Source organism: Zootermopsis nevadensis, unplaced genomic scaffold, assembly GCF_977971745.1.
Source record: "Zootermopsis nevadensis isolate Lab colony 2312 unplaced genomic scaffold, Znev_1.0 Znev_ptg000007l, whole genome shotgun sequence".
Taxonomy (NCBI): Eukaryota; Metazoa; Arthropoda; class Insecta; order Blattodea; family Termopsidae; genus Zootermopsis; species Zootermopsis nevadensis.
Window position 1 is genome coordinate 4,612,480 of NW_028259139.1, and position 19,569 is coordinate 4,632,048.

Here is a 19,569-nt window from a genome sequence, read left to right on the forward strand (position 1 = left end):
GAAATCGACATTTTCGCCGCTGTGTGGAGGACCTCGTACCAAAGATAAATCTGAAGACTCTGAAAACAAGTGTTTGGGAAAAGAAAGATTAATGATGATTTAAGATAGGCACGGCACTTAGCATTGTTAGGTGAGTGGTGAATCAGACATGTAGCGGTGACGAATGAACCAAGAACGTTGTTGGCATTCATTGGCCACTTTCGAAGACAGAGAGGGATGGCCAAGGCAACTTATGAGTGGATAGAACTGGCTCAGGATCGTGTGAATTGGGGCGGGCTTTTCGTCTTAGCGGTGTTGAAATCCCGGGTTGCGCTGTCAGAGAATTAGGTTTAATGAGTCACGCATTTTCAAAAATTCTTTTGTTTCCAAATTTGTGGATACTTATTTCTGTCAGTTTGTTGAGTAGCTCCACCAGTTTCTTGTAAATGGTTGTTTGTCTAAATGGCTCATAGTGTGTGTGTGTGTGTGTGTGTGTGTGTGTGTAAGCTTACGCATGCGTTGATTTCGCCCTGCCTCTGGATTCGATCGTCACTTTTTATCTCCAGTGACCTTGCTGTGTCCTTCCAGTTCGTTCGCGTGCCTCCGGTCTGTATGCGTCACCGTCTTTAAAGTGGATTCGTTTCCTCTTACGCTTCTGTTCCACGTGAGGTTGGAAATTCTGATTCAAATTACACTTACGCTTTGCTCGGGTCTCGCTCCGAGCACCGAATACAAGATTAGGCTTTCTCGTGGTTTTTCTTCAGTTCTTCCGGGTGAATATCACAAAATCTATAACTTCATGTTGATTCGCATATCCATTCACTGTAGCCTATTTAAGTGGTCCGTAAACGTGTCTTCTTTACACCCTGATTTGTCCAAGGCACGTGACACCACAGAATGTCGCCTCGTGAAAAGGGGGTACGAGATTATACACGGTCCTAAATACACGTAAATATTTCCGAAAAGAGAATCCAGACGCACGAAAACAAAACATAACGCCTGTTGATTAAAGCTGTCGATGATGAAAGATAAGATTTGTCTTTTTCCAGCTGCAACTTGCGAATATGAAATTTCTTATCAAAAATTCGCGGGACTCCGGAAAACTTTTGCCGCCGCTCAGGTTACGTAAAACAGGCCTGCCACCTGCTCTGAGGACAAATTAACATTGTGACATTAAATGGTGCTCCGTATAGCTATTCTTGCTGTGAGAGAGACATCTTGTGTCTTTCTGGTTGTTTGTGGGGTTGCGTAACTGTCATCGTCTGGTGTAAACCTGTTGCAGGCAAGCGCACCAACTTTCATTGAGCTGCGTACTAGGACTGAGGAAGGTGGAAGAACTCGCCTGGCTACTTTCCTGCTCGCGGTTTCCACAGTCTGTTGTCGGCCGGCGCTGGAAGTGGTAGTTCTGTTTGTGTGCGCGAGAAAGGCAGTGGGGGGAGGTCTGATGGGGCTTGATTCCGTGAAACTTCCGTCCCCAGACGCGTGTCGTTACCGTAAATCTGTTTCTAAATTCCGATGTTAACACCTGGACCGCGTTCGTTACATTAGTTTTCCGTTTCACGCCAGAAACTCGTCGACAGATAAAATCGAATCGTTACCACACACCGGATTTGTGTCTTTTACCAGCAGAAAAAGTGTATTTTGCGTTGGCTTGTACATTTATTTCGTGGTGCCGTACGTGTGTTATATCTTTGCCTTCAAAGAGAATTTCTTCATCAAGTGTCCAGTGGATGTCAGAGCAGGTGTGTCTCCTATTATCTACTCCACCGGTAAGTGAAATATCGTAATTCTGATGTCGTGCATGCACGTCTACAGTGCACCGCCTAATTTCATAGGCGAGTTGAAATGTGTCTTACGGCTACAAACTGAAGGTGAAAGGCGTATTACTTAAACGCTGGAGAGATAGAGTAACGTTAAAAGCGTCGTTTCTAGAAACTTGAAGTGTTGTTATTTGTCCAGAAGTGAAGACCGAGAAGCGAGTTTGTTGCTGCACTACTTGGACTGTGAAATGTATACGGGCTCGCCCTAACAAGAGTTTAAGTCTCTTATACATTGACAACTTCGGTTTGAAACGAGACTGGTCGTTATCGTTATGTTGCGAGGCGCGTTAGCTGTGTGGTGGAATGCTAGATGAGTTTGATTGGGCTCCTGGGATCGAATCCTACTCGAGGCATGTTGTTTTTTTACAGTATGTACACAATTTTTTTAAAAAAGGTTTTTAGACGTTTTTATTTTCCGAAAAATATATACTTACGTCATTGTCGATCCCACCTCAGAAGTTTGTTCGACCGCCATGTTGATATTACAGATTGTAGATCTTGAAAATGCCATTTTATGGCATTCCAGAATGGTATGCCAAACTTAAACCTAATACGTCCATCGATTCTGCGGATGAATTACGCGGACAGACATGACCAGCCCTATGTGCGTTCATTTAATGAACCCGGGCCTTTATGACCCAGAACATTTCTGTTTCAACATAATCAACTTTTTTTTTTATTGAAGCTGCCGAAATGTAAACTAATCGAATTCAGCCCACGTCGTGTAACTGTCCGGCGTGTTGTAAGCGTCGAGTGATCTTCCTTTAAGAATTAAATTGTTAGTGTAAAAAGGGCGAAGACGCCAGGAGGTTCACAGCACAGATGGCTGTATCAGGGAGGCGTCTCTCTCTGTTTTTATCAACATCGGCTCCTGCTGTGATCACGAATTACGTCTCTTGCTACAAGCTGCATGCATTGCGTGTTGGTATTCTCCTGTAGAATTCACTTTCGTTGGGTGTTTTTTTTTCTTTAAAAAGTTCAGTTAACGGAAACTGGTAAAATCAATTTGAAAGTCAGCAGCGAATGGCTTCCCTCCGTATCTTCGTCCTCATAACACAACAAACACGCGTAATCGAAGGCTTAAGTAGTTGCTACGTAATTGTAAAACAGGCTGTCGATCAAACGTTGCGTTGGAAGAGGGATCGGCCTTCTTGCTTTGTGTCGCGTGATTATGTTTTCCCCGAGGTCCGCTTTCATTCATGTGTCGCTCCTGTGAGCGCAAGCAAACATCTGTGTTTCCTTCGCTGTGTGCCAGTCCAAGTTCATAGTTCGATTCCCGAACGGGCTGAACCTTGAGATGAAGGGTAAACCAGGCTTTTGGAATGCCTTACTTCATCTAAATTTGACCGAGTTATTAATTTTGGCCTTGTTAAATGTATTGAAGAAAGAATGTAGCCATATTAAGTCGCTTGAGTTTCTCTTCTCGAGCGTGAAATAAACAAAGATTACGCAATCGTTCAAATTGTTACGCAACGCATACTTAAGCCATCCCAGACGTGGAATGAACCCTTTCCAGATGTGGGGTGACGACTTCATAACGTGTTCCACGTCCTTCAGGTTCTTTATACAACAACAATTTTCCTAAAATCCCTTCCGCACTTATAAAAGAATTTCGAAGCTGTAACCGTACGAGCCCCTGGCACGTCACTGGGTTTGAACTGTGGCTTCAACAAACAAACATCGAGAAGAGAGTGTGGAAGGACGGTTACAGTTGGTGTGTTTATGTCTTTAGGTAGAAATCTACTGACGTTTCGGAAGTTCTTGCCCTATCATCAGGGTGATCAACGCGGAAGCAAGCATCTATGCAACGTCGGTAAACTTTTACCAGACTCCCAGAATACATATTCCATACTCTCCGCTGTAAAAGCCTGAAATATCATGGATTGTTTTCGAGTTTTGTCAAATAATTTACGTACGGAATTCGCCCCTTCGTTACTAATGTGTGACATTTGCGTCTCATTTGTTATCAGCGTAAATGTAGCAGGAACTGGTCGCAATTATCGCGACGGGGTGAGACTCTGAGCCATTTTGTTCACCAGAAGTTCCACTTGTAATGACCTGGTTGAAATCCCGGGTCTCCGCGGTGAGAAGGGGGCAGCTAACCTCGTGCTCCACGTTCTGTTTTACGTTAGATCCTCGATTTTCCCCCCAGGGTTTCCAAGGAAAACATGTTATCGCCGCCTATGCTAACCATAGACTGACAAGTGTAAAAATGACGTAACTAACTTAACTAGGAGGTCGGGAGGGAGGGGTCCGCGTGTTTGGAAGGACGTGAGTCATCCTCGGTTGTCGCGTTGATACGGCAGCTCGGAAGTCACCTTCAAGTTCAACGCGATTACGGTACTTCTATTTAATTGTTGAAAATATTTGGAAGAGACAGTGCTTCAAATTTTATTTCGAGAGTTATATATCACATTGAAGTTCCATCAGACATTTTTTTAATTCAGAAAGTTGTCTCATTTTCTCACCGACTGTGACTGCAAATGGATTTCGCATCCATTCAAGTCGCTGAAGAGTTAGTTCTGGAAAGGGATTCTTAAAATTGTTGTCAGGATCTGTGAGACGAGTCAAAACACGAGGTTTCTTTTCGTAAAACGCGTGTGACAAACATTTCTGGGGTGCCACTACCACAGAGGCTCTTCCGTAACGTCTTTTTTATGAATGCCGAAACGGCTGAGACCTTGAAAAGAGAAGTTTAGCCCACTGAGCTCATCAGATGCGTCTGATAGACATGGCAAAAGAACAAGCCATCTCTTATCTGAAAATGTTCACGTGATGGAGAACCAGATCCCTGTGAACGTCGGCGAATCCTTTAAGGACTTTCCCACCTCTTGTATCCCGTCAAATCCACTGCATTGAGCAACCACGTCCTCTGCGTGTGTCTGATAGAACACGAGCCCCTCCTGGATGTTTTGTTCCAAACAGTACGAGGTGCGATCGGAAAGTTTCAAAACTGTGTCAATATAGGGCGAACCGGATGTAGTACGAGCTTCTGCCGCTAGGGGGTGCGGCCTACATTCATAGTGAATCAGTGTGCCAGCCGGCATCATCGAATTAGCATTTGTTTCTTAGTTACGGGCGTTTTGGTAGTGCATTACACCGACCCTCCTGCGATTTCGGAATGGCGTGTGCATCAAATTTTGCCAAAAACTCGCCAAAACGGCTACGGAAACGTATGAAATGCTAAAGCAAGCATTTGGGGAGTCCGCAATGGGTCGTGCACAAACTTTTGTGTGGCATTGACGTTTTAAAAATGGCCGAACCTCTGTCGATGATGACGAGCGTTCTGGACGACCATCTTCGAGCACAACGCCCGAAAATGTTACGAAGATTCGGCAGGCCATTCACGAAGATCGACGTCGTACCATCAACGACATTGTTGGGATAGGTTATGGGACGTGTCAGCTGATTCTAAAGGAAGAACTCCACATGCGACGCATCCTGTCTGAGGACCAGAAGCAGAATCGACTTCTCGTTTGTCAGGAGCTCAAAGATCTTGCAAGAACCGACCCCAACTTCCTTTCTAAGCTCCGTGTGACTTCTTCCTCTTCCCAGAGATGAAAATTCAGCTAAAGGGAAGGAGATTTGAGACGATAGAAGAGATTCAGGCAGAATCGCAGATGGTGCTTGACAGGCTGACAAAGAAAGATTTCCAGGGATGCTTCCAGGCTTGGCAGCGGCGCTGGGATCGTTGTGTTCACTACCAGGGGAACTACTTCGAGGGTGATGGATGAATTTAATACCTGAGATAAGTGTACGGGTTTTTATAGGCGCAGTCTGGAAACCTTTCGATCGCACCTCGTAAGTACTGACAAATGCAAGAGCTTCACTTCATTGTTTGCCGCGCACTATTAATGGAATTTTCGTGGTTACTGGAAGCAGTAATGTCTCTCCGATTGCGTGAGGATTCTTCTTTTTGGTTGTTAAGCGTGGGACGTAAAAGTTCCAGAACTTCTTTTGTCGAAGTAGTGACAGCAGTTCTCATTGTGTTTGGCTGTTAACGGATTCCTGGTAGTTTTCTTTCGGAAACTGTAATAGTTGATTCGTGTTTTGTTAAGCGCCTACACAGATGTCTAGCATTGAAACTATTGTTTGCGACTTCGCCACACCCAGCACTCAGGGGACGCTCTTACTCAGTTTACGGGCTGTGTCAGCTTTTACGAAAGAACGTAGACAGCGTTAGTTAGTTATAATCAGAGCTTTAACACGGAAGTTCGCCATTTCTTTGTCCCTGTTTGATTTAAGTCGCTGCCGCGAAGGGATCAGTCTGATTAAATATTACACTGCAACAATTTAATTCTAAAACTGCCTAATCAGAAGACATCTGGTCTGCGTGATTACTCTTTTAACTCAACTGCACTTTGTGGATTTTGTAAGGTGAAAAAGCATTTGGACAATTACATCAGTTGCTAGTTCCATTTTGGAGAATTCCCATAATTTTTAAGGGGACTTTAAATGTTTCGCGCACCAGTTCGGTTCGCGCCATCTAGTTTGGGAACCGGAGTGTAAGGAAGAGGTCAGTGCTGATAAACTATCATACGTCGCAAGATAGTGGCTCGTTTTTGACAAACCAGTAGGCCTAAATTTAAAACGAGGTGCTCCGAATGAAGTTTTATGTTCTGTAATCTTGGTTAATCCACGGTGGTCTAGCGGTTAGAACGCTGGCCTTGTAATCCTGGGGTCTCGGGTTCGATTCCCGGCGGTGCCCGAATTTATAACTTGTGTTGGGCAAGGCCGTGGTCTAGGCAACACGGAGTTTTCCTCCGGGGGCTTCCCCGGTTTCTCCGTGGCATCCCAAAAATTACTCCATTCACACACAGAAGAAGGCAATGGCAAACCACTTCTGGATCATCTGCCAAGAACGTATATGAACAGGTCCCAGTCCGAGAAAAGGATGGAAGGATCCTGTTCATATGGACCTGTCGTCAGACAGAACACTAAATAAAATAATAATCTTGGTTAATCCGTTCGTCTGAAGAAGACCTTTAGGGTTGGAAGGGGTAGCAGATAAGGAGGCATCTATTGTCCACCCTGCAGAGATAATAATCCAGTGACTGCACTTTGTAGTTCGCTGTCCCAGTCCTTGTGAGGATGAGTTTGGTACCAACCAACCAAGAAGCTAACTAAGGGCGGAGTCCTGCGTACGAAACGCATTGCTGGAAATAGTAAACAGAGTCTTATCTATCTATCTCCTTATAAAAATTTGTGATTCCTCGTTGTCGTCAATAAATTACGTCATCAACAATGCCGAGTATAAACAAATATCTCTTTACATTGTTGATGACGTCAACATTGGGCATTGTTGTGGAACACAACAATGCCCAGTACAACACAACAATGCCGAGTAAACAAATAACCGAGCCAGTCGCATTATCACTGCTCCAGAAGAAGCACGTGGAATCGCATTATTGATAATTTTCTGACAATTGTCCTAAAACATCAGAAAAGTGAAAAAATAACTTTTCAACTATTTGAAGTACTAATCCAACAACTGTAACAAGGTAAAGTGATACTCATTCGATATATTACGATTACGAAAACTATTATGATCGATTTTAAGACGAAGATTTGCAAGGGTGGGGTTGGACGTAATAAGTTGACTGACCAAGAAAAGTTGGCCTCTGAACAGCGACGTAAAGAACTAAAACATCAGACCTATTTAAGAAATAAAAAAAAAAGCGAAAGAAGACTTGCATTGATAAACGAGACCATATTAACGACACATGTAGAAAAACAGACGAAGATTTGCAAGGGTGGGATTGGACGTATAAAATTGACTGACCAAGAACAGTTGGCCTCTGAACAGCGACGTAAAAACTTAAACAACAGAACTATTTAACAAATAAAGAAAGGCGAAGGGAGATTTACATTGATAAACGCATAAAAACTTATTCAACAAGAGCAGAAGAGCAGAAGGAAACAAACGAAGACTTGCAAGGGTGGGGTTGGACGTAGAAAGCTGACTGACCAAGAAAAGTTGGCCTCTGAACAGCGACGTAAAGAACTAAAACATCAGACATACTTAACAAATGAAGAAAGGCGAAGGGAGATTTACATTGATAAACGCATAAAAACTTATTCAACAAGAGCAGAAGAGCAGAAGGAAACAAACGAAGACTTGCAAGGGTGGGGTTGGACGTAGAAAGCTGACTGACCAAGAAAAGTTGGCCTCTGAACAGCGACGTAAAGAACTAAAACATCAGACATACTTAACAAATGAAGAAAGGCGAAGGGAGATTTACATTGATAAACGCATAAAAACTTATTCAACAAGAGCAGAAGAGCAGAAGGAAACAAACGAAGACTTGCAAGGGTGGGGTTGGACGTAGAAAGCTGACTGACCAAGAAAAGTTGGCCTCTGAACAGCGACATAAAGAAGTAAAAAATCAGATTAGAGAAACTGCTCCGAATAAGACACTAAATTAACACCCCGAAGGGGGATAGTTTAGTGTCTTACTCAAGATTTTAAAACGCATCCAACCCCCCCGAAGGGGGGGGGGTTCGCCAAATGTTTAAACCCCCATTCAGGGGGTTAGTTTAGTTTTTTACTCAGGAGTTAAAACACTTGAATGAGATACTAAACTAACCCCCCCGAAGGGGAGATAGTTTTGCGTGTTACTTAATATTTCAAAAAGCAATTGTTTTAACCCTCAATTCGTGGCGGTTAGTTTAGTTTCTTACACAAGGTTGGTGGCGTTTTACAAACTTGACCAACCCTTCCTAGGAGCTCCGAAAGGAGCGCCCTGCTCTAATATAACTAAAATGAGATTTTGCTTACGCTAACGGGGGTTTTGTCGTAGCGGAAGCCTCGACCATTCAAACTGAGGTGTGTTTGGTTTCCGTAGAACGTGCCTTTGTCGTTCTCCTGCCTACAAGCTCTGTGCGCTCAGTTTGCGAGGCGAGGACCTTCACCAAATACTGTTAAAATGGGTAAAATAATGAAACAATAGATGGGCGGGACATGTAGCGCATACTGGCACATTTTGTACAAATTACTAAATGCACAGACCGTACTAATTGAATCGGCGGATTTCATCAACGAATTTCCTGTCTTTGTTTTTTTGTACAACATTCGTTGTAGCCACATTTTAAGTCACGCCAGTGCGTGTTTCAGGGTTGCGGTATGTGAGGAACTTCGGTCGCTTGCTCTCAGAGTTGAGTCTGTGCACGCAGAAAACATTCCGTGTCTGATCTGAATTTTTCCCACCGCCTTTAATGCTGTTCCCGTCTTTCTGATGTTCTTTTGTTTCTCGCGTGACCAGTAAGCCTATTCATAAGTGTATCAGGCCACGTGGCCACGCTTCAGACCCGCCGTAGCAAACCCTGAAGCTGTGACAGTGATTTATTATGTCGTCAGCTTCCAGTTGTTGGCATCGTTAGCACGTGCTAATTACAGGACACGCGTCCGAATCGACTGGAGCCTTCGTCCACGCGTTTTACGATGTGTCTCGACGAGTAAATACAGCGCGTGTTCACAGACGGAAAACCAGAAAGGCTTGGTCAGTGACGACTGTTTCATAATGAGGTCACAGGTGTAACAAAGCGGTCGGAAATTTCGAAGCACAGCTGATCGTTATGACACTGTACCGCTGTGCTACGCGTTCCATACAATTTCGCCGATGTTATCACCGCCTTCTGTTTAACGCTGTGAAGCTCACAAGGGAACTCTTACCCACTGGAGTCCAGTAATGCACAAACATTTTATTTCTATACTGCGTTCCAGCGTTTTTGGCCGCTGAACTCTGTAAATTGGAACATCGGAGCGAGTCACTTACTAGAAGTTTGCTGGAAGGGATGGCAGCAGGCCGCGTACAGTACATTCCAAATAAAATATCACCACGGAGTGCAACACAGGGCAGTCGATTTCACTACATTACAGATCCCCAGAAAATTAACACTGCAGAGAGTATTAGATAATTTTATCTAGTTTTTCCACATGCCAAATTTCTTCGAATCCCTGGCGACACAGATGCTCGACGTCCTTAATTTTAAATGTCGTGTTCTTGCTTACAACTCATTGTTTTAAATCTGCCCAAATAAGTTCATTGGGGTTTAAATAGGGATTGTACGGTGGAAGTCTCAGCAAAGTACGTTCTTTGTCTGCTGAAATCTGATCACTCACATAATATTTGTGCTTTGACTTATTTAATTTGATTAAATCGTACAGTTTGAGCTTTCAACACGTCACAAAATGGGATCTTTATTTCCAATAGCCAGGCTTTCATTTCTTCCTTCTTTGATTAAGACGTCGGTGGTGTGTCTGTCTGAGTATTTTGATACGAGGCGTTATCAGTGACCAGGAAGGAGATTGCAACGAACTGGTGACATGTTAACACAGTACGGTCGGAAGACAACAATTACGAGGCTTCTACACTGCTGCGTTGACACAGACTGTCCTGACCGACCGAAACTCCTTCCTTCCATAATTGAGTGGTCCGCATACTGGGCACTCCCTACAAGGTCAGCGGCCATAATCGGTGGATCGAGTTCTACCTGCTCAGTCAACGAAGATCGTGGCGGAAGAAGCTTTACAACAGCGTAGCAGGAAAGTGTCACGTGGCAGGTTGGAATAGTCCATTTACACGTGGGTCGCACTGATTCCGATTAAAGGGTTCTATCGTGTTACCAGATTATCGTTGTGTTGCGTTTTTAATCCGACACTCTGTAGGTGTTTTTTTTCCAATCTCCATGTTGCAATGCCGCTCCATCACCTCAATTTCATTATCGATAGTGACAGTTTAACGCGTGAGCTGATCGATACACACCGGGGGAGCAGAGAAGTCAGTCCTCGTTATCTGATCGGTTTACCTCAGGCCTCGGAAGGTAAAGAAGGGAGGAGGATGAATGCCTTTAAACGAAGAATAGGAAACAAATAAATTTTAAATAAAACTCTGTAGGAACTTTAACTCACACGAAAAGGTAGATTCCGTCTTAAGATGCAAAGAAATTTCCCGTCTTTTATGGGATTCAAGAGGTCATTACCCAGTCCAGGTACCGGGATAATTACCTCTTTGACTAGGGAATGAGCAATTCATATTAGCCTGTGACGAATAAAGACTTTTAGGTTCTGTAAACAGAACTTGAATTGAATTTCAACTGCTTTTCGAAGAAGATAATATTGGAGCAAAAACATTGACGTAGAAATAAATACTAACGGAAGTAATCAGCGAGGTCAGTACTAAGTAGTTACAAAGGAATTTCAAATGTGCGTGGCAAGATCTCTTCTTTAATACGGTTTAGAAGCGTGAACGATGAATTAATTAAATAAGTGGCGATCGACCGAGTCTAATAGCAGCGTTCATAAGTGGAGTGAAGATGTTGCGTGCGGAATTACGTTTTTGTAATGTGAAGTTTACGGATAGAATTGAGAATTCAGGCCACCAAGGCCAGTCCTTAGTTAAAGATGGCGATCAGGTCTGCTCGAATCCCGGCATTATCTGGTTATTATTGTGTGGCATTTCTCCGTGACGTAGTGCTGATTCCATCATGGCGGCTTAAGCGTCAGCGAATAAATGTACTTCGTTGTTGTTTGCGTCTCTGATTTGAATTTTGAGGTGGATCCAAAATTTGTAGGAAATCCGTACAAGCCTGCGGCTATGGTTACTGCAGCGAGAACCAAAGTCACCACGTGTCAGCGGGCGAGTTTTATTTTTTTTTTGGGGAGGGGCATATCAACATCTGTATACTTACCCAGAACTGATGAAGAGTGAACATTCAACGAGATACAAGTAAAATAAACTAGATGTAGCAGCACAGTGTAAAAAACAACATATCTTTTATTTTATTATTATTATTAGTGTTCTGTGTGACGACAGGTCCATATGAACAGGATCCTTCCATCCTTTTCTCGGACTGCGACCTGTTCATATACGTTCTTGGCAGATGATCCAGAAGTGGTTTGCCATTGCCTTATTCTGTGTGTGAATGGAGTAATTGTTGGGATGCCCGGACGAAAACTCCGTGTTGCCTAGACCACGGCCTTGCCCAACACAAGTTATAAATTCGGGCACCGCCGGGAATCGAACCCGAGACCCCAGGATTACAAGGCCAGCGTTCTAACCGCTAGACCACCTCATCTTATTATTATTTAGTGTTCTGTCTGACTACAGGTCCATATGAACAGGATCCTTCCATCCTTTTCTCGGACTGGGACCTGTTCATATACGTTCTTGGCAGATGATCCAGAAGTGGTTTGCCATTGCCTTCTTCTGTGTGTGAATGGATGCCACGGAGAAACCGGGGAAGCCCCCGGAGGAAAACTCCGTGTTGCCTAGACCACGGCTTTGCCCAACACAAGTTATAAATTCGGGCACCGCCGGGAATCGAACCCGAGACCCCAGGATTACAAGCCCAGCGTTCTGACCGCTAGACCACCGTGGCGTTATCTTTTATTTATAAATATAATTGTCTGTGAAAATAAAAAACTGGCATCATAATAAGTGGGCGTGTTGACTTCCTCTGTTGATTCATGGTGACTTCGTAACTTGACGTGTTAAACGCCGACTCGGCCACTAATAAAGCGCACAAGGTAGTCGTCGGCCACGAGTGCTCCGGTATCCGTTCAAGCATTCGCCTTCGGGGTTTCACCGAGTTTCGAACCTGTTTCTTTCGGCTCAAATAAGCGAAACCGGTCGGTCATTACCAGAGTCAGACTGCAAATAATTTTTAGTATTTCAGCTACTATTGTCAGGAAATTCTTCTAAATTTTTTAAAGAAATTCCGTGTTATGTTCGGTTTTAATTCCTAATCAGCGAGCATCTCAAACTGACAATGGATGTTTCAGCGCACCAATAATTTTCTTTCTTGTTTTAATTCGATTCTTTGTCTCCTGTAGTCGCAGTGACTGAGTGAGTGAGGCCTCTACCCTTACAGCAGGGCACAGCACAGGGTTTTCCGTGCCGCTAGTTGGACATTAACAGGTAAGGCCTAGAATAGAATAACTTGAACACTTAGAAGAAGGGAACTTGTACATGTATGTAAATATATGCAATCAGTAGAAAGAAATGACTAATCGTTCATTAGCACGAATTGGTCGAGTCACGCCGGTAAATTTTCCTACATGTTTCGTTCCGACTGTTGTTAGTCATTCGAAAGTAGATTTTGAACTTCGTGTATTCTTGCACAAGCTTCTCGAACACTCTCCTGAATTCTCCATCAGTTTCCCTCGTTGTGCATTAATTGTTTTTTCGAGACATGTGTTTGATTTTGTTTTACGACGTTGCTCGCAAAATACCTCAGCATTTATTGTTTCCTCTGGGTGACCGACACAGAGAGAGAGAGAGACACGAGTCAACTCTTGGCAGATCTGCTGCACCCCTCACAGCAGTGATACCCGGAAAGTGGAAGCCAGAGCGTGCGTGCATACGAAAACGTACGGTCTAGTGCGAAAGTACCTTTACCCGCTGTCCTACGTGAGCGAATGAATGCGAGCGGTGCGATTTGCGTGGGTGAAGCGGAAATATCAAACTGGCTGTTTGTGTGGCGCTGTTCTAGGTTACAGCGAAGCGGTCGGCGGCCAAAGTCCGAGATCAGATATTTTGATATTTTCGCGCAGGTCGCTGCGCTGGCCAGTAAGGCGCATGCGCAGAAAGACCGTGTGTTTCTCTCACGTAGGACACAACAAGCGATTCCCTCATGTCATATGACACCCCATGCTGCTTATGCAGCTCGCACAGTTCGATTCTTATCGCTCACGTAGGACATTGCCTTAGACGCCCCTTGATACGCGTAGGCAGGAAAGCGTGGCGAATACATCAGGTAACGAACAAAAAAATTGCTCTGCTTTGACGAAACCTGCATATAGCCTAACGCATCTACTAATTTGCCTCCATTGTGTCTCTGTTCCGCTGTTTGCGGCCCGAGTGCAACGTGTCCCCACTCACCTAGCGTATCCGAGGAATACGAGACGAGGCAACGCTGGCATTTCGTCATGGTCCCTGTATAACCATGCTGTAATGCAGTAATGTTATTCAGTTAAGATGTACTTAAGTAGATCCGTCAGACTTCATTGCTGTTTATGGTAATGGAAATGGTATTTTGAATGCGAGAATGTCTGGCGAAGAAACCAGGCAAAGTCTTCGTCTCCCACGTTTGGTTTTTTACACATCAGATTCAAGGCAGTTTGCAACCCACGGTTTCCTGCAACAGATGTCTGATTACCACCCTTTGGGAATTCAGAATTATATCTCCAAGTATGAATCATTATGCGGACAGGGGATTGGACCCTGTGCAGGCCACGGGAAAACGCATCGAACCTTGCCCCCAAGCTGGATTCGAAGCCTTGTTCACTCTGCGACAGATAACCATCAACACTGCAGCAGCCATTCCTCGACACCACAAGACTCCGGAGACCTGGCGGTTAGCGCGTCTGTGGGGTGTGAAAACCACCCCAGAAGTTTGATCGCTAGGGCACAATGACGTACGAGCGTGTCTCGGACTGTCCGAGCACAGTTCGTCTTTCGTCGGAAGAGTTCGGCTTCATGCAAGTCCGTTGTCGTCCGTTCAGCTGGACGCGTGTGAGTTGCACTGGCGAGCGTACTTTGACCGAGGCGTTCGTGAAACGCCGGCAGCCCACAGCCCAGTCCCGTGTTCCCGAGAGTTAATGAAGAACTCCTGTAGGTTAGTTTAAAAATTTTGCTTTCTAGAGTGAGCGGCGTCACGATAATTCGTTCAATACGTCCCCTGCCTGTCAGCAGGCACCCGCGTCAGCGCGAAAAAATTAATGATAGCAGCCGGATTTACGCAAGACTTGCACAGTAATTGCTGCTTTGCAGTTGCGTTCCACAAACACACACGACGACTGACGTAATGATCGTGTAGCATCCGGCAAAGCCGGTGGACAGTGTCGGGTTTTGTACCACAGCGAGACCGATCGGTTTGGTCGAGACGAGTCCACCGTCGGCACCCTCCAGCCGCCATGCAAAGGCATGTGGGTTTGGCCGAGTGGAAGGACGTTCGTTTGGAACGTTTGGCAGTCAAGGTATGAGGATGTGATTTGCATCACGTACGACGCCACGTTCAGGATGGAAAGCTTGTCCCAAACTGTGTCGAAGGCGTTGGCTGGCCACATCCAGGGAACCCGCGCCGGTTACCCGCCTCCCGTCAAGTTCAAGAAGGCGGGCAAGTGCTCCGTCTGGGTCGAACCCCAAACTGCTCGAACGCAGTATCCGGCTGTTGTTTACTTCCCGGATGACCATGGCGATTAGGATCTTCTCGGAGGACAACTCCCTGTCAGGAGGCCGTTGAGGGAAAACAGCGGTTCAGCTCTGTGCAGACCTCGATGGTCCTCCAGAAGATCGGCGATCCACTCTAGAGGTAACTGGCTCTGTCGTGGGGAAAGTGTTGAGTCTGTTTGGAAGTGGCGGCTGGACTCCACCACTGACACCTCATGACAAACGGGCTTATATTGCCTGCCGCTCTGTCCGTCTTACTGTGTCGAAGCGTGGCCTGATTCTTGACGATACTGCCCCTTCGGACAACGTGGTTCCAGCCTCCTCCTCGGGAGAAGTCTAGGGTGGTGCTAATTTCGGTTTTTCCCGGCGCGTAGGCTTGAGCGTCCCGTTTGGCACGGCGGTGTGAGGATCCCATCGTGACGCCCTTCTCTCGTCTGGGGGATGGACATGGGGGCACAACCTGTTCGCTTGTGATTTATTTTTATTGGGCTAGTTGAAATCAAACTGTTACATGCACTTGTGTTCCTCGTACTTCACACTTTCGATGATTCTTTCAATATTTTCATAGGCCTACAGAATGTGCTACTAGAACTGAAGCTTTTTCATTCCCTTTGTGTAACAGCACGGCCTTCAAGCTGAATTTTGACGAATCTATAAATAGTCGCCATTCTTTTGGATCATAAATGACTCCTATTTCTTTCATAAGGCCATAAATGTCATTACAATGGCATGTGCTTAAATGTCAAAACTCACACCTAAAGTGAGGTTATGGGAGACTGCCAGTGTAGCCAGCCTGCAAAAAAAATTTATCCCTATGGAATCAAGAAATTCACTCATTTGGTAGACGTTAAGACAAAATAGCACAAAAATGGTACGTGATGGAAAAATTTCAAGGTCATATTTGAATTTTGCGCAAAAATACAATATGAAACACATATTTTCATCCATGTTACCGAAACATTGGTGACCAGTGTAATCAGAAACACAGAATTTCTGAAGAAATAGATGTCACTGCACATTATGGAAATTGTTACGAATCGAGTCCATCCACCAATCTTATCGACATCTGGCGACTAGCGTGTGTTTAAAAATGATGTGTATTGGTTTGGTTGGGTCGGTTCAAAAGCGGGGCATGCCTCTGTTGTGTGGAATGAATTTATATTGCCTGACTCGAATAAAATTAAAAAAAAAATCAGTCAGGAAATCTGCCAGTTGGTGTTATAATTTCTGGTTCTGATAATTCCCTCAATTACTTAATTTTGAAATGTTTACCCTTTAGAACAGTTTGTTCAAGACGATGTCACTTTGTAATGTCTTCGCCGTTCAGTCATTGACACGTATTTGCGTGCCTCTGAGGCAGGCGAGAGAACTGTCTGCTGTGAGCGTGACCAGCGCCTTACGACTGCAAATGACATGTCCAGACTCTTGGACGTTTTTGGCAGAAATTTCTTCCTTGAGTGCACTTTCTCGATACGGTAATAAAATCGAGGAGGTGATATTTGCGAGACACGTAGCATGCATGGGGGAGATGGTATAAGTGCGAGACTTGGATTTCTTTGCGAAGTCTGAAGGGAATTTAGCTGTTGCAAGAACAAGACGGAAGTGGGTGTATAATATTAAAGTAGATGTTAAAGAAATAAGATAGGAACATGTGAGCGTGATTAATCAGTATCGGTTTAGAGGCGGTGGTTAGCTCTTACGAACCTACACGTTAGATAAAAGACGGGGAATTTCATGATTAGCTCAGCGACCATCAGGTTCTCCATCGATTTAGTACATTCTTTACTGAACGAATAATTTAGTAGTCTTACTGGAAAGAATGGTGATCATTCGGTTTTCAAGGATCAATTCACGTATGATCTGACTGTTTTTATCGCCCCTTTGAGGAGCAGTGGTACCGGTAACCATTTTTACCGCCTACGTGGCGTGGTATGTGACCCATATATATAATTCATAGGTGCCTTTCAGTTCTCAGTTGGCTGCGAACATCTATTATTACTTTACTGCACGCCGTGAACTGATCTCTGGGACAGTTGTGGCGAAATTCGGACTCACTGAAAACCTGAAACTACGAGGCTCTCCCACGGACGAATGAGTGTCGTGACGCGCACAGCACGTGCAAGATCACGCGTTTCTGTTCTTGCGTAATGATCATCCGGGGAAAGTGGTTTCCTTCTGTACGGTCCCTGACAGAATGCAGTAAACTTTCAAACAGGTACAGCAAACGCAGATTGCTTCGTTGATTAACGTCTCCGGATCAGCTGCAGAGGAGAATAAGTTTCGAATCAGAGTTGAAAACGTCCGTGTTGGTATTGCGGGTTGCACCACCGTGTTGTTCGACGTCACCCTCGCTCAAAGGCCGACGCCGACACCCATTTGATCATACGCGTGTTCCCTGTAATGATATTTGAACCAGTAATGTTCTTTATACGAAATTCTTACGCCTCCACTCGCCCAATGTTTAATTGTCTGCCTTCGGTAGTACCAAAATGACGATAATGCGAAGTTCGAGGCGAAAGTGACACTAACTACACTTATCACAGGCCAGTGACATCTTTAGTGTTACATGTTCGAAAGATGTGGAGTTCTTGAAGTACGAGGTGCGATCGGAAAGTTTCAAGACTACGCCTATAAAAGCCCGTACACTTATCTCAGGTATTAAATTCATCCATCACCCTCGAAGTAGTTCCCCTGGGAGTGAACACAACAATCCCAGCGCCGCTGCCAAGCCTGGAAGCATCCCTGGAAATCTTTCTTTGTCAGCCTGTCAAGCACCATCTGCGATTCTGCCTGAATGTCTTCTATCGTCTCAAATCTCCTTCCCTTTAGCTGAATTTTCATCTTTGGGAAGAGGAAGAAGTCACACGGAGCTTATAAAGGAAGTTGGGGTAGGTTCTTGCAAGATCTTTGAGCTCCTGACAAACGAGAAGTCGATTCTGCTTCTGGTCCTCAGACAGGATGCGTCGCATGTGGAGTTCTTCCTTTAGAATCAGCTGACAGGTCCCACAGCCTATCCCAACAATGTCGCACAAGTCGTTGATGGTACGACGTCGATCTTCGTGAAGGGCCTGCCGAATCTTCGTAACATTTTCGGGCGTTGTGCTCGAAGATGGTCGTCCAGAACGCTCGTCATCATCGACAGAGGTTCGGCCATTTTTAAAACGTGAATGCCACACAAAAGTTTGTGCACGACCCATTGCGGACTCCCCAAATGCTTGCTTTAGCATTTCATAGGTTTCCGTAGCCGTTTTGGCGACTCTTTGACAAAATTTGATTTGTTCATGAAAATCCGCCATTCCGAAATCGCAGGAGGGTCGGTGTAATGCACTACCAAAACGCCCGTAACTAAGAAACAAATGCTAATTCGATGATGCCGGCTGGCACACTGATTCACTATGAATGTAGACCGCACTCCCTAGCGGCAGAAGCTCGTACTACATCCGGTTCGCCCTCTATTGACACAGTCTTGAAACTTTCCGATCGCACCTCGTACGCTTTAAATGTAAACCACGTCAAATACACTTTTTATACGTTGCCAAACATGGCGACTGTCCGATCCTTTAAGATTAGGTCACGAACTTCCAGTCGGTGGAAATCTTTTTTGAAGAAACTTTGCGGTGTAGTAGTCAAGGCGTTGGGCCATCAACTGAAGTTTTTCTTGACGCAAACACATCTTCCGAAATTATACTTCAGCAAGTGTTCTCCTTGCGTGATCTGTGGCTGCCAAGTTAGGTTGTTCGCGACATTTATTTATACTCGCTAATTGGCCTGGTGTTTACTGTCGCAGTAACTCCAACATTGCGCCATATCTGTTGACGTTTAGCAAACTGAACATCACGATAGAACGATTATCTGTTTATATATTTATTTTTTAATTACGAAATATTGAGTTGACCAAATGAAGATGAAAGAGGCGGGTAAATTACTACGCGTTGGGAGTTAAATGCCTTTTGTCTGCTGTTTTGAAGTCTGACGCCGGTGTAATTGATGGTTTTTGTATAGTGCAGCTCCTTGGTTATCTGTAGCAGCAATTTACGTAACTTAACTAACCTGACGTGTGAAATGGAATAATTTTGCTTATTACGAATGAGACATCCATAAATACGTCAGGAGGTAAATTTTGTTTCCGTGTCCCTGGAGCCCGAAAAGTGTAATCTGGTTAATTGAACGTGGCGTGCACGTCGTCAATTTGATCAGGCCGCGCTCCCACGCGTATGTGCAAAGAACACACGTGGAGTATGCACGTGGGACATGAGATTACGTGGCGCCGAATCAATGGAGGCAAGCAGCGACGGTTGCATAACGATAAGGCGGCATCTATGCACTGACTTGTGAACTTCTTTGAACCACCGAAACTTGGAATTATACAAAATTGTTTTCTCCTTTCGAGGAGTAGCCTGTCTTGTATTTAGTCCATCGCTTCCTAGATCTAGCAATACGTTGCCTTCCTCTGCCAACGGCTTATGTCTTGCGCTGATTTGTTTTTCCCTATATGTGACGCTTTTGAAAATTAAATTTCAAGTTTTGAGATTTGAGGTTTTCACGTCAGTGATGTGATAATGATCTTCAGGGGTTTGGCGCCTTTGGGCTAGACTACA

The 19,569-nt window shown here is 44.7% G+C and overlaps 1 protein-coding gene across 3 annotated transcripts in view; it reads left to right on the forward strand.

The window, feature by feature from the left end:
- Positions 1-1,271: 1,271 nt before the first annotated feature.
- Positions 1,272-19,569, forward strand: part of LOC110838383 (acyl-CoA Delta-9 desaturase) — a 33,223-nt gene continuing 14,925 nt past the window's right edge. The window contains exons 1-2 of one of the 3 annotated variants that reach the window (XM_022081522.2): positions 1,272-1,748; positions 12,634-12,718. The gene's annotated coding sequence lies outside the window, so the exon portion shown is untranslated. Of the gene's footprint in view, positions 1,749-7,180; positions 7,301-12,633; positions 12,719-19,569 lie in introns of those variants that run through there. The other 2 variants (XM_087344049.1, XM_022081524.2) reach the window with 2 other exon arrangements.